We start from the raw sequence: 15,019 nt of genomic DNA on the forward strand, positions 1-15,019 counted from the left end.
GTAAGGTCCATTACACTGACCCCTGGTTACAGGAGAGGCCGTAAAACCTGGTGTCAAGAGCACAGTACATGGTCGTTGGGACAATGGTCCCAGGTTTTGTTGACGGACGAGTATAGGTATAGTCTTGATCAGTAATTTTCGTTGGGTTTTCATCTGGCTTGAATCAGGAACCAGATACCAACCCCTTAATGTCCTTGAAAGGGATGTGTATGGAGGTCGTGGTTTGACGGTGTGGGGTGAGATTATGATTGGTGCACGTACACCCCTGCATGTCTTTGACAGAGGAACTGTAACAGGTCACGTGTATCGGAACGTTATTTTGCACCAATACGTCCGCCTTCTCATGGGTGCAGTGGGTCTCACCTACCTCCTGATGGACGATAACGCACGGCCCCACCGAGCTGCCATCATGGAAGAGTACCTTGAAACAGAAGATATCAGGCGAATGGAGTGATTTGCCTGTTGCCCAGACCTAAACCCCATCGGGCACGTCTAGATGCTCTCGCTCTACGTATCGCTGCATATCTTCAAATCCCTACGACACTTCAGGAGCTCCGACAGGCACAAGTGCAAGAATGGGGGGCTATACCCCAGCAGCTGCTCGACACCTGATCCAGAGTATGTCAATCCATTGTGCGGCCTGTGTACGTGTACACGGGTATCGTAACCCATACTGATATCGGGGCACATGAGCAGGAAACAGTGGTGCTTTGTAGCACGTATGTTTCCGGACGGTGTTCTCAACTTATCACCAATACCATGGACTTACAGATCCGTGTCGTGTGTGTTCCCTACTTGAATATACTATTAGCGCCAGTTTTGTGAAGTGCCACGTTGTGTGGCACCACATTCTGCAGTTAACCTTAATTTATGAGCATGAGTGTATAAACGACGCCGTAAACTCGCACCACACAGTCACCTTCGCACTCTGCAATTTCCCATGCACTGCATGTTTGCACACCAGCTTCGACCCTCAGTGCTGTGACCACTTCTACGACAGACCTCGGATCAACTGCTTTCCTCCCTCTGCCATATTGCTCCTCAAAAGAACCTGTGTTTTCTAATTTTGTTATCATTTTGTCCAGACCCTTAGCAGACCTCACACCATTGCCTACTTTCCTATCCTTGAGAGTCTGGAACTTCTGAAGGGTTACGGTTACACATCACCTTTCTTATAAAAGGGCTTTAGCAGCAGCGACAATCCTTCATGGAGACAGTCATGTTGGACGTCTCGGAGGTAAACCGAGGAACAACCGTCTTTCGATGTACATATTCTTATGGATACTACTGGTCAACTTTTCGTTAAATTTTATTTTTTACCATAACTTTTCCCCGTGTGTCAATTATACGCTGCCCAAATTTGACGTCACTCTGAGCGTTTTGAAACTGGAACTATGACGCTCTTTGTGTCCCAGCAAAGATTTATTTCTCTTTGTGATCAGTTCCAATAATCTTCCTTCTTCTTTTATTTCATTCATTATTTTTTCATTCTTCAGTTTGTTTGTCCGCTTCACCTTAAGCATTCTTCTCCTTAGCCACATTTTAAAATTTTCTAAACATTTTTACTCTTTGAACCGTGGATTTAATTTCAAAGAATATTGTTAAAAGTTTTATTTTATTTACTAGCGATTCATCAAGAACATTAACACATTTAATCACACTGTGTGACCGTGGAAGTTGTTGCCAGGCAGTAACTGCTGAAATCAAAATCAAATTGCTTTTAACAAATAGGAATTTTATTCCTAAAAGTTATTTTTTAAGAAACAGATTTAAAATTATAAGCAGAAAGCACCGTCTTAATATCAAGTTACAATTTATTCAGAGGCAGAAAGAAACAAATGTTTGATTGTATGAACTTTCGGGCTGAGAACCTTGTTGCTCCCTATTGACACGGCCGTAGTCACGACCGCTCACAACAACCTCTGAAAGACTTCACTGTTTCAAATCTGCAACACATCAAATTACCTTAAAGTAAAAGTTTTAATAATTCACACAAGCACACAAACTATGCACCCCGTAGGAGGGACGGAAATGATACAAAACTATAAAATTAAAAGATTAACTTGCCACCCAAGGTTCAACTTGATTTTAACTTCTAAGAAAAGTCTTACGGTGGAAGGGTGACAACTTTATATACTAAAATGACCATTTAAATAAAAGCCCATGAAATGCAATCTTATATAAAATTATACTAGGTTGGCCAAACGAGTTAACATACTCTACAGTTCACAAGTACCGCCTCTCAAGATGATAAGCAAGATAAAAATATATTTCAGGTATTAGGCCGTTACACTTCAAGCAATAAATTCGTTAACACACCGAATCCGACAAACATGACAGAGGCAGCTATTAACCTATGGCAGATTGATAGGGAGATTACCGAACAACCCGAACCGCAGGTTGCTCTAACCCGCCCCTACTCCACAAGGGAGAAACGGATCACCCAATTCATAAATAATCACCTTCCCGCAGGTGGGAAAACGGAGAAGAATGGTGGGACGATCCCAAAACAAAGCGGCTGGTGATCTCGCCAAGAAAACAAGTAGAATTTAACAAGTAAATGGTACAACATATCACCAATCACTTAACTTCTAATAAACTGCGATTTCTGGAGAAGACCTGGCGCAGCACCCCCAAATCGCTCTCCTGAACCGTTCGCTGACAGCCGCTTCAACGGACGCAGGAAGGCGCGCCGATCTCCCGTCTCACGGCGTCGCAGCTCGCACCGGCCATACTGATGTCGTGGGTTGGCTCCTGTTGCTCTCGTGTCAGCCGCGAAGCCACTACCCCTCGCTATTCGGCGTGGCCCACTGGACTCACGTGGCGACCTCACATGTGCCGACACTCAAGGCGGACAAGTCATCTTGTGTCTCAGTGTGCGATCGACCAACCAATTGATCCAACCACGAATGACCGTTACCTGAGCAACCCGAGCAGACTGGCGGCCTAGCGCGCACACTCAGATGCAGGAACTAAGCCCCAACCGGGCGACCACTCGTTGAGTTCTCTTACTGGCACTAACACTCCGGACGACAGACAGACAGTAACTGCCCCACAAATTCGGACGAGAGACATACTAGCAAGTTGGGGACGAGAGACTGACCACAGACTGACTGCAGACTCACCCAGACTGACCAGCTGGCGAGCTCATAGCGCCCCTTAAATGCACGTGCACAGGCAACCTTCCCCTTTCCCACCAGCGGGAGACACCAAAGCTGCGATTGCCACAGCAGCGCCACCGCCAGAAACGGAGGGCGACTGCTTCACACAATGCGCTACGGCGCAGTCTTCAAAACAGCAATTTTTACCATGGCTCACTCTTTCTTTTTAACTGTTCATGATTCATTGCTGTACAAGACTACAATCCAGACATTGCATTTAGCAGATCTTTCGCTCAGCTGCATCGAAGTTCTTCTAGATGTTAGTAACTGAATCACCTTTCCAAATGCTCTTTTTTCCATTCATATTGTCTTCCTTGTTTCTTCTATACAGCGTCATTTTCATGTAATTAAACTTCACAGGTTCAGAAAGCATTTCACTTGTTCTTTTTTCCATCTAGGAATATGTTAACTGGAGATTCCTGCTGGCTCATTCTCATTGCCCTTCCTGTATTCATCTCCGTTCTGTATTACTTGCCCCTTCTTGTAATACTCTTCTACATCTTCTGTAGGTATTCTTCTGATTCCGTCTGTACTGTTTGGTCATTCCCACACACTATAGTGCTTATCATTCCTGCTCCAAATAAAATGTCGCTTGCATCCTCTACAGCCCTACCTATCAGTTCTTCCCCATACTTGTTGAACGGCATCGTTGACAGTGAGCAAACTTTCCTTACACCCCTTCCAATGCTCATCTCTTCCATCTCCTCGTTCCCAGTTATGCCACTTTTTGTTTTGTAAGCATTTCATTTGTTAAACATCTATATTTCTAGTCTAGACGCATATATTTTAAAATTCTTAGCAGAATACTCCAGCTGATTCTAAGGTAAGCCTTCTTCCAGTCGACACAACAAATATGCACTTCCTTCTTATTCCCATCATTCTCCCTCTAACTATACTCATGCAGCATGTAGCATCTCTTGTTCCTTTACCCTTTTGTTTATCCAAACTGGTCTCCCCCACTATTTTCCTCAATTTTCTTTTCAGTTTTCCTTTGTATGACTCTCGTTATAGTCTTTGTAACATGACCGATAAAACAAATAATCCTATGTCTTTGAATTCGTTTGCGTTACATTTTCAGGTGAAAATACTATAATGATCTTAAGTAGACCTTGACGCCAAAACTTCTGTGTCAAAAGCTTTGTTTACTATCTCAGTCAGTCCGATATTCTGTCAAAGCCCAATGCTTTCTTTTCCCAGAGACCCTGCATTGCTTTCTCCAATTCCTATTTAAAAACCGTAGGGCGTCAGTCTTCTTCATTTTCTTCTCCTCCATCGTCCGTAATCAATCGGGTGTTGTTAGTCCTGCGCCGTATAACTCTGCCACATAATCCAATGAAACTTCCTTCTCCGTTTCTATACCTACTGTATTCTTCCCATGTTTATTCATCATTCGTTGTTTGTTTATTTTCATTACCTCTCTTCTTTTTAAAGTTTTTACTGTTTTATACATTTTTCCAATTTTCCTTTCTTTCCCAATTCTTCTGCTTCTTCATATTGTTTCCTCAGACGAAACGTCTCTAGCTTCGTCAGTTAACATACTTGTTTCAATATTCAGTTTCCTTTAGTGTCTCCTGCTTTCTGAATTGTCGTTTTTCCATTTCCTGTTCCCATCCGCTTTATCCAACGTACTTTTTGTCAGCCTCGCTTTCTAAATTCCTGTTCTGTTGACCTCTCCACGATCTTCCCCTAACCCTTTGAACATTGAGTTTATAATGGTATTCCACTCTTCACTGACTTCTGTGTTTCTACTTTCGTGTTCCGATTTATTTTCCTAAAGTTCTCATTCTTCAGTTTCTGAATATTGAATGTCTTTATCTGTTGTACTTTCTTAATAGGCTTTAATTTTTTGTAGTATCTGCTGTGAGTAAATTACGCTCTGTAAAAGGTTCTCACCATTTTACGCTTTTTTTGAATTTCGGATTCATTGTAACAAAGACTGTTTGATAATTAATAACATCACTTGAAGCTTTCCATTGTATAATCTTTATTGATGGTGATTAAAACAAGTATTAGCAATTCATACACAGTAGAATGTTTTCAAGTACATTGTTTGTTCTTCTCTTTCCTACTATACTATTCCTATCCCCCGTCAGAACAGTTCTTACCTGTCTTTTCCCATTTTCTTCTTAGACTTTCCCAATGTGCTCACAAATTTGTTCGCTTCCTCTTCGTTTGCATCTGTTGTTGACATATAAACTTGAATACTCAATGTATCCACACGATTACTGCTTAATTTCACTGTTAACTCGATTAACCCTCACTATGCACTTGTTTAGATGTTTCTTATATATAACTCCACCTCATTTTCCTTCCTTTCTGATCATCTGTAAATTTTGTGTTTTCCGGATTCATATTCACCTTCTGCTTTCCATATAACCTCACTTATCTCTAATAGACTTACGTTATGTGCCTCCATTTCTCTCTTCTCGTTTTCTAATTTTTCTTTCTTATGAGGGACATTCAATAAATAATACAATACTTTTCTTCTGAAACCTTGTCGTTTTTATTCAGTATTCCAGTACACCATATTGTTTGCTAGTCTTTTGGCTAAAAAACCCTAATTTTCAGTATAATATTCGTTCAGTAGGACGCTCTTACATCACCTTACTGCGAGGGCCAATGGCTTGGTGCATCAATACTCTCCGTATCATCCACCTACTGTTTCCCGCGAAGTAAATCCTTCACTGGGCCAAACGGATGGAAGTCGGAAGGTTGCGAGACCCGAGCTGTAGCGTGGATGAGGAAGAACAGTCCAACGAAGTTTTGTGTGCTCCTTTCGGGTATGACAGTACTCCCAGCAGAGACGTCCAGTTGTTCAGGGAGGTGATTTATTTTGATTCGTCCATCACCTCGAGTAAGAGTGTCCCCCTGTCCTAGCGTTGAACAGATGTTTGCCCCGGGCTGTGCTAGAGATCGGACTGGTTTGCGAGATCTTGTTGCGGCGATAAGAGTTGCCTCGCCCAACGATTCACCGTGCCTTTGTTCACTTCCACGTCCCCGTAGATATTCTGCAAGCACCTATGAATATCTGTGGTGCTGTGATTTTCCACCAAAAGAAACTCAGTGACAGGTTTCTCCTTGTAAAGCATCTCCGTTACAGATGCCATTTAGAAGGCCACGTAGAGCACCGCAACTCACTGGAACTTCATGAACCAATTAGGGCTGATGTGTGAATATTTCATGATATCCCAAAACAAATTCCTCATTTTTTCAATCGAAACTGTCGGAGAAAAAAATTATTTCATTACTTACAGACGCGCCTCGTATATAGGGCAGTACGTTACATTAATACTTGTTCCATAGATCACGAATACGACATTTAGCAATGATGTGGAATTTGTCAGTTTAACGTATATATAACACCATCTGTTCAATACGCCTCCGACTGTTTCGTAATGACTAGGAAGAGCCCACTCACAAAATTCGTGATCAAGGAGAGGAAAATCCTGACGAGGGTCAAGAAAAGGAAGGCACCTGCAGAATCCGGCTCAACGACGAGGTATACAAACACCACGAGGACACCCTCACGTGTATAAGGACAAGACGACTGGCCTTTTACGGACAGAACACTCAGATTTCCATGGGAACAGTTGGAATTCATTTGCTTCATTCAAACCTCGCCAATTTCGTTTCCTTAAGTGAAACAACAACGTCAACTAACTATTGGCTCCAATATTTGAGGTAAGAGCTCTCTCTACCAAGCTCGTACGAGGTCACTTAATGACAATATACGGCGAAAACCCATAGTGCCGAAGCAGAACTGAAAGGGTCAACGGAAGAAAGTGCCAACCCTCAGTTTAGTGAGAATTAGGCTGGTCAGGCAGTCTATCGTGGTTTCAGATGAACTACATGCCGGCAACAAGTGGTTCTGTTTGAAATGCTAGTAATCATTTGTCGGCTAGATACATTGCTTAGCTTTACAGTGCTTTCATTATTGTCTTCGGATGAAGACAGTGGCATGTTACAATGTCAGGAAAGGCAGTGAATTCTAAATGTTGTAATCGACAAATAGATGATTTTTTTGCGAGGATGTTAACAGCAACACTGATCCATTTTTAAGACAGTGACGCAGGTCCTGATTACGCACCATAATATTCATCTTATGTTGAAATTACCCTAGCTGTGGCTAATTACTATAGTGACACGAATGTAACATCAAAAGCTTTAGAGATAGGACGTTTTTTTTGGGAGGGGGAGGGGACTTTTTAATGTTAGACGTATATAAATGATATGTAACATGTAACAATGAACTGCAGAAAACTTGTTTCTGTCATTGATTCGTTATACCTTGTAAACATACAAAAGCCTATAAAAAAATCTGTTAGCATTGTTTTGACCCTAAGATTGAATAATGCGGGTTAGTGTCATTTTTATCCAGTTTTATTTGTCTTCACGTCTTTGTGTGCATACAGGTTTAGGAAAGAGTACAGTCTACGTCCACTGAATGAGAAGTACGATTCAAGTAACAATGTCAGTGAAGATCAATCATCAAAGGAATGTTACTTTTTTAATATTTCATTACAAAAATGTGGTAGGGATGCAATTCTGCCATGCTACAGTTAGCAAGAAAATATGATGGATAACATCCTACTGAGAAAAAAATTGTTACGAGCTGCATAACGTCTATAAATCTTACTGTTTTGAAAACGTCGGGTGAATAACAGAAAAGATAAGAATCTAAGGTCGCTTTATTAGTGTTGTCGTGAAAACGCTTAGTGTTTTACATATGCTGAACTGTAATTTATTTACGATAGATATCTTTATTCTGTAATATTCTGTTTTCCAATGCAAAAGAGAACAAACGCAATAGTTCGGAAAATTCGTTGTATAAATTCAGTCACTACAGAAAAATTGACGTTATTACTCTCTGAATATAACTGTAATAGGTTGTTTTTTCCTTTCATGTGTTTAGCCTCTCTGATGTAGTAGTCTCCGATGTAAATTAATAACAGTCATATATTTGCTCGTAAAGTTTTTAACTGACCATAATGTTAGTTAGATCACATAATCTGCTTCACTTGTGAATGTTGTGTTGTGTGTCTGCGAATATGTTTAAAAGGAATGTTAACAGAGTCAATAATTTTTATTCCGAAAATTATTTGTGTCCAAGATTCCAGTGGATGGAGTGACCTAAAGCAGACTTCATGTCGCTTTCAAAGTAACATAAAGGCAAAATGTCCCATATGGCTAATTACAGTGCCTTAAATGTTAATAATCGTTATTATAGATGCTTTAGACAAAAAAATAAAGGAAAATTGTGATGCTGACTCTGTCTTTTAACTATTAACCGCAAAACAATTATTATTGCGAATATCTGCAGATAATAGACTGATATGCATTCAATGCAGGGCAGGCTTTTACCCTCAAAGGCAATATTACTGCGGATATCCACTTCGGCAGAGACCTCTAGATGCAAACATGTATCAGGAAGCAAATACTTGTTGAGATCAACTGATGCACCGAAACATTAAGAACACTGCCCACCGCGAGTCTTGTCGACACATTACGGTCTAAGGAATGTACATAAGCTGAGTAGAGATAAACAGAGAGTAGTTCAAGCAACGATAGGGGTCGAAAATAGGGAAATTCACTGACTTGAGTGACTTTGAAAGAGGGAAGATTGCTATGGCCCAGTGCCTGCGAACGAGCTTCTCTGAAACTTCAAAGCTCAGCGGTTGTTCGCGTGCTACTGTCGTGAGAATCTAAGTAAACAGTGAAGCCACTAGTAGGTGACAAGGTGATGGACGTCAGCGCCTCGTCACGGGACGTGGATGAGGAAGAAATCCCTCGGAGGATGGGTGCTTACGTGCGGCAGATCTGACGACAGAGTACAGTGCTGTTGTAGAGACATGCGTTCTGTCCCACATCGTTCACCGTAGGTTATTGAACATGACGCTCAGCATTAGAGGACCCATACTTGTTCCCATGTTGACCTAACCACATCATCAGTTAAGAATGCACAGACTCTGGACATTCCAGATGGAGCCGTGAATCAATGGATACATGTTGCCGGGTCGGATGAATCACGTCTCTTGTTACACCAGTTCGATTACTAAGTGTTCATACGTCATCGTCCTGACGAACGGCCATTCGACACATGCATAGCGTAGGGCGGTGGGGTACTACTACGCCGTGGGGTAATCCACGTGGGCTCCCACGGGACGTGTGGTAATTATCAGAGACACTATGCCAGTTGTGGACTACATGGGTTACGGATGGCCTGCACATTACATTTTACTCTTGATGACACCCACGACGACGATGGCATCTTCCAGCAGGTTACTGTCCGCGTGACAAAGTCACAGTTCTGCTACCAAATTCGCACGCTCTGAACCCGATAGAAGCCATATGGCGCGTAATCGAGTGAAAGCTCCGCTCCCACAAACTACCGGCGCGTAATTAACGGGAACTGCGTCACCCGTGCATAAACATCTTTTATCACTTACCTCTGGAAACCTACAGGGGACTTTTTGAATTCATGTCACACGGAATCGATGCTATAGTGGGTTCCAAAGGTCTGTCAATACACTAATAAGCTAGTGGTCATAAAACACTTTGCCGGCCGGAGTGACCGAGCGGTTCTAGGCGCTACAGTCTGAAGCCGCGCGACCGCTACGGCCGCAGGTTCGAATCCTGCCTCGGGTATGGATGTGTGATGTCCTTAGGTTAGTTAGGTTTAAGTAGTTCTAAGTTCTAGGGGACTGATGACCTTATCAGTTAAGTCCCATAGTGCTCAGAGCCATTTGAACCATATAACACTTTCATAAAAAACTTAAAAAGGAAAGTAACTTTCTAGGAAACCCTCCAAGAGAACAAAAGTAGACGGAGAAACCAAAATAATGAATTACAAGGGAGTGTTCTTTCTCCTGTTTTGTACAGCACCAGTCGGAAATAAATAGATTCATATATTCAAGCGAAATTGTCATTATTGCTCTAGGAAAAACGCTTGAAGAGCTTCAAAGAAAACTCACACAGGCTTTCCATACCTTGGGAGACTACTTCGAAGAAAATCACCTGCGATCTAATCCAGAAAATTACAATTATGCATATTCCATCTGTGTCACAGAGAAGCCTCAAGATAGTTGGAAGTAGAATTGAGAGCGGTTAGACAACACTGCACCAAACCAAAATATTTTGGTGCCACCCCAGATCGTACACAGTCATTAAAGAAACACTGCACTGAACTAAAAGGAAAAATACTTTCAAGAAACAATATTACACGCAAACTGGCTGCTTCAGCATGCAAAGCGTAACCCGAAGTTCGTCGATTATCAGCAATAGGAGTCTGTTTTGCACCCAGAGAATGTGCGACATCATTAAAGGAGATGTGTAGCCACAAGGACAAGTAGGTGTCGCTTCAAATGAGGCTGTCAGGATTGTCACCGGATGGTTGACATCTACAGCTCTCCACAAAATTTACCCACTTGTGATCATAGCGCCAACAAAGTAGCCAGCGAAGTAGAGAGGAAAAAGCAGCAAATCGACCAACGGCACTTAGGGTAAAATAGGAATAGATGGCCATAGTAATTTTTTTTTCAAATGCCAATATCAGACACTAATCCACCAAAAAAATCTGGAATATATATATTGCTTTATACGTTCCAAAAAAAAACATGAAGTTAGACCAAATTTCAAGTCAACTACGAATTTTTAAAAAATTACGTATCACGACAGAATCGTATCAAACGAATATCCAATAATCTTAACATATTATTATTGAACTTTCTGTTAAAGGCAGGTTTTGTAGATAAAATTATAGGAAACCATACAAGTCGTTCCTAATTGGCTACATCCAGATAGAAACCTGGACCCATTGCAGGTTTTGAATCACGACTGGGTTTTATTTTTCACTTTCGAGTTTTCCGTGGGACATTAAGCTCTACAGAAACTTTTCTGACTGAATGACTATCACTTTCTACTTTTGTAATAGCAATTTGAAGTCTTCTTCTCTCCATCTGTCTTTAGTAGAACCAGTCTTAGGGACATATTTATTAGCATCTGTAAACAAAATGAATTCCCGTCAACACTAAAAAGTGCACAAACTTTTTCGGGGTGGCTAACTATCCCAAAGACGGTTTGGCCCTCTCTCCCCCTATTGGAGGAGAGAGATAGTCATGGCGCGTCATCAAAGACGGTAGACGAGGAACGCGAAGAGAAACAAAATTGACGGACTGCAGCTAAACATATACAGCCCTGAAATGTAGGTTTCCGTAATTACTCACAGCCTAATTTACGGAAAAATGGAAAATTGTTAACGTGATATATAATATTAATGAGTATTAAAAACTAAAATCGTGAATAATACTTACTTCTTATTAAATAAAGAGTGAAGGGAAGCTTCAAAGTGTCTCTCGTGACAAAGATACTCTATCAACAGAACGGGAGCACTGTAGTTCGAGTAGTTGGGGAACCACAGCAGTTTGCCATCTCCCGCTGTTTTACCGTAATGTATAACTAATAAACACTTCCACCCTGTCTTACCTCAAGAAAAAGCTTTATCCAACAGACAGTACCGCCAGATGGCCGACCTTACAGCTGCTGCCTGTCTTTATGATTGAACTCTGTGCCGCCGCGCGGGATTAGCCGAGCGGCATAAGGCGCTGCAGTCGTGGACTGTGCGGCTGGTCCCGGCGGAGGTTCGGGTCCTCCCTCGGGCATGGGTGTGTGTGTTTATCCTTAGGATAATTTAGGTTAAGTAGTGTGTAAGCTTAGGGACTGATGACCTTAGCAGTTAAGTCCCATAAGATTTCACACACATTTGAACATTTTTGAACTCTGTGCAAAATACAAACATGCACCTCGAAGAGTATATCATACAAGGACAGCAACTACAGTATAGATCGTGGAGAGCATTGAATAGATTAGGAACGGGAGTCGCAAAATGCATAGTAAACATGATTCAGTTGGGCTTCTCTGAAGATGACCAGTGTGAATGTGAAGAAACACAGACGACTGAATATTTGCTCATTTGCCCACAGACTGAATTCGTTTGCACAGTGGAAGATCTGTTTTTGTGCAATGACAAGGTCATCAGAGATGCAGTGTTTTGGAGCAAGAGAGTGTAGATATTCTCGCCCGGACATATAAAATAACGTAAGTCTTTCGCGCCATGTGTCACTTCTAAGTAACATAGCTCGATGCAATTTGAACGACACATAGAAAGAACTGCTACGCTATAGTACAGAAAGTAACTGAAAGAAATACGCAGTGAGACAAACAGGAATGGAATTTGTATTCAAAGACATTGAAGTCGCGGTTTATAATGGTAGCTTTACACTACAAAAGGCGAGACATGGTTCTTGATAGGTGTATGATCACAAAGGACAAAAAAATCATGCTCTGAGATTGCTTCAATGCTGGCCACAAGGCTGGAAAAGAGTCCATGTGGTAGTGCCTTCCTCCCCTCCAACAGCGTGGTTAACAACTGCTGGAAGGTCGTTGGCAGATGTAGAGATGTTGCAATACGTATCTCCATTGCATCCCAAATGTGCTCGATGGGATTTAAGTCGGGGGCAAAAGGCAGGCCTGTTCATTAGCCGAATATCGTCTCGTTCCAAGAGCTCTTGCACCTACGCTGGTCGATGCGCCGGCGCATTGTCATTGATGAAAATGAAGTCAGAGTCAAATGCACTCCGGAAAGACGCACTTGGGGAAAGAGTACAGCGTCACAATAAGTTGACTGGTGAGTGTTCAGTGTTGAAAGATTTGCAGTTCAGTACGTCCATGCAACATTATGCCTCCCCATAACACCTGGTTCGCCAAAACGATCGTGTTAGACAGTGTTCCTGGGTGCATTACGTTTTCCCACCACTTGCAGTATGAGAGTACGCCCAGAATCAATATTAAGAAAAAATCTCCTCTTATCGGAGAAGAGCATGCGACCCCATTCCTAGATAGCCCAGTCACTATGCTCTTGATACCAACGCAAACAGTGCCGCTGATACACGGATACCAATGGAGCACAACGCACTAGTCGTCGAACAAAGAGACCACTACCATGCTATTGCCGTGCCACTGTGTAGCGTGAGATTTCGTTCCCTGCATTCCCGTTAAATGTGGATGCAGTTGCACCCGATGTCTCAGGTGGGTCTCTTTCTGCCTGCTGCACCATTGTGCGGACATTTGCTGCTGTAGTTGACAGTGGTCGACCAACTCTTCTCTTTTGGCCAGCAGTGCCTGCTGTTCATAACGCTCCGCAAGCACCTGAAACAGTGCCGTGAGCAATATCAAATCCTTGGTCTATACTCATCATAGTTCGTTCTTCTTCCAGTTTCCCAATGATTCTTCCAGTGTTACGTCATTCAAACGATATCTCCGAGCCATGATGTAATGAAGAACATCACCACTGCGCACTGGTATTACACACTGTCTTTGCTATTCCTTCAACTGCCTGGTGTTGCGGGGACAGCCCCATTTGACGCTGTAATCACACTGAGATCACACGATTTGACGTCCAAGTTTCTATGCCCGAGGTTGAGACCTCTGGAAACATCCTCCTGCACTTACATTCATTTACACAGAATTGTCAGTATTTTATGTTACTTCATCTTTCTCGTCCTAAAGTTTTCCAAGGATGTGTACTTCGGTACATCACTGTATGTAGAATCGTCAGTACTCAGCCTTAAAGACTGTGTTTTTGACATTCGGTTTTGTTTTTCAGTGTACCTAGTTTTCCTACTGTGGTGCTCTATTTGGACATAGCACTTACAGCTGACTCCTATATCTTCCATAACATCCAGATTATTGATTCTGTCGACTGTGAACGAAATGGTGCCCTATTGCTTCGTGCAGTAAGCGGCCAACATGTTGTGGTTCTGGCATTAAATAGCAGGCACGTAAAATAAAAGTAAGATTAGTTTAATGTCCCGTTGACGATGAAGTCATTGGCGACGGAGCACAAGCTCTGTCAGAAAAGGTTAAGAAGCAAATCTACCGCTTTTTTTTTCAAATAAATCATCCCGCCATTTACTTTAATGTAAATCTGAATGACGGGACGGGAATATGTACCCGTCCCACAGTGCCTTACCAGTGCGCCACCCCGCTCAATTCAGCAGGTACGTGTCTATACACCGATCGACATCGTCAGTGGCGGATTTTATCTCGAAACTACGCGGGTTGTTCTAATTTTCAGAGCAGGGATCATTCACGAAAAGGATCAATTACGGCGGCAAACTTTGCACAATTTGTACGCCAGATGCAGAGGAACGAATGTTAAGACGCGTGGGAGACAGTTCTAAAACAAATGCGCAGCTGAGGGAAGCCACTAAAGATATTAACAACGATCTTTCGAAAAAGATAATTCCAGGAAACTGGAAATTCGCTGCAACAATTCACATTTACAAGAGAGGATGCGGAAGTAAGACCACATTTCCGCTAAACACGGAAATGAAATGGCCAAGGAAACGAAATACAGCGCCTGGCTAAAAAAGTGTAGCACCCAGAAGGGGAGAAGAAGTGAAATGAAACTTCACAGGTTGAGAGGGTATGTGTTATTATTTCAATAGTTACAAAATCAAGTCAAATTTACGAAGAACTTGATTGTACGAGCACTCTTATCAGTCAGACGTAGCAGCCCCTTCGTCCTTGATGCACGCACTGGTTCTGTTGGATAGCGTATCATAAAACCATTGTATTCTCTTTCTGAGGCAAGCTGATACACAGCTGTTGTGACTGTACTAGATATAGGTCGTTTGTGACATGACCGGCTTATATAGGCTCATGTGAATTGATTGAATTGTGCGCAGCGCATAGAAGTTGATCAGGTTATCTCCCCATAAACCATCCGTACAGCTATGAACTCGAGGTATTTGTCGAGTGGTCGTGTGATTACGCCGGAACGTTGGTTACCTGACACATAC

Source organism: Schistocerca gregaria, chromosome 4 (genome assembly GCF_023897955.1).
Source record: "Schistocerca gregaria isolate iqSchGreg1 chromosome 4, iqSchGreg1.2, whole genome shotgun sequence".
Taxonomy (NCBI): domain Eukaryota; kingdom Metazoa; phylum Arthropoda; class Insecta; order Orthoptera; family Acrididae; genus Schistocerca; species Schistocerca gregaria.